At 43.3% G+C, this 1,223-nt stretch overlaps 1 long non-coding RNA gene across 1 annotated transcript in view; it reads left to right on the top strand.

Annotated features, from left to right (window-relative positions):
* Positions 1–602: 602 nt before the first annotated feature.
* Positions 603–1,223, top strand: part of LOC103460769 (uncharacterized) — a 5,279-nt gene continuing 4,658 nt past the window's right edge. The window contains exons 1-2 of the long non-coding RNA XR_532990.2: positions 603–741; positions 986–1,031. This is a non-coding gene — a long non-coding RNA (uncharacterized LOC103460769). The remainder of the gene's footprint in view (positions 742–985; positions 1,032–1,223) is intronic.

The following is a 1,223-nucleotide window of genomic DNA, read 5'->3' as shown; positions in this document are numbered from 1 at the left end:
ACTATTTGGATCAGATCAGTAGCAACAACAGGCAGGACGTTCTTAAAGAAATGTGTAGGTAATAATGACGTCTGAATAGCACTTTAAACTGAACCAAGCTCAGGGGCACATGGAGAAGTTTGAATGGCTGTCAGGGCTGATTCCCACCAACATTCATCAAAAACCAGCCCCAGTTCAGGCTCCCAGGCTCTCCTGGTGTTTGAAGCTAAATAGACATCAGATGATTGGACTGAGTTATAAATCCTTGAAATTAGAGCCATTTAGTGGCAGCGGGGAGTTGAGCTGTATAAGTTCAGCCCATGGCTGCTCAGGTGGCAGGTGAGGGAAATCGGAAAATAAGGATTTTTCACAGGCATTTTATTCTACAAAAGTAAAATTTAAAGTTTAAATACAATTTTCTACTTGTTGTTTCCTCAGAGTATCAGGTTTGGCTGAAATATGGAGTAAAGTCAGTCCTGCTGCCCTGCAGAACCACAACCCGACTGCCTCACGATGCTAAGGTGGAGTGGACAGATGGAGACAAAAAGAAGGTCCATGTGTATCAGAACAGTTGTGACCAACTTGAAGAACAGGACAGACTCTACAGAAACAGAACAAAGATGGAGGGAAAGTTTCAACATGGGGACCTCAGTCTGACCCTGAAGCAACCCACACCTGAAGATGTAAAGATTTACACCTGCAGCATCTACAGCAAAGAGGAAACCATCCTGATGAAGAAACAGGTTCATCTAAAGATAAAAGGTCAGTGGTTGGACTCTGCTGCAGGGTTCTGGTTCTGACCCAGTTTGATAAAACACTTTGGAGGAAGAGTTGATCTAGAACCTGTGAGTCTGGAACAGGTTTAGTTCTCCCTGTTCCTGCCGGGTCAGTTGGACCCAGTGTTTCATTGATCTGTGAAGAACTGACCCTGATCTGGGTTCTGGTGGTACTGAAGGAGTCCTGGTGACCCTCGCCTCCCTGTCTCTGTCTTCTCTTCTTTCTGCAGTGAAGGAGAACGGAGTCCTCTGACCTCAGACCTTCTGGACCAGAAGGTAATTTAGAGTTTAGCTTTACTCTAAATTAACGTTAGAGTAATTTCTCTGACGCTAATTTCTCTGACGGTAAATTAGCTTTACCGTCAGAGAAGGTAAAGCTAATTTCATTTATGTAGCACACTTAAACAGTATTTAAGTGTTAGCCGTTATCAGTCATTGTCAATTTACCATTCTCCAACTGTATTTAAA

Source organism: Poecilia reticulata, unplaced genomic scaffold (genome assembly GCF_000633615.1).
Source record: "Poecilia reticulata strain Guanapo unplaced genomic scaffold, Guppy_female_1.0+MT scaffold_288, whole genome shotgun sequence".
NCBI classification, from domain to species: Eukaryota; Metazoa; Chordata; class Actinopteri; order Cyprinodontiformes; family Poeciliidae; genus Poecilia; species Poecilia reticulata.
Note: the sequence above shows the minus strand (reverse complement) of the source record. Positions and strands in the feature narration are given on the sequence as shown.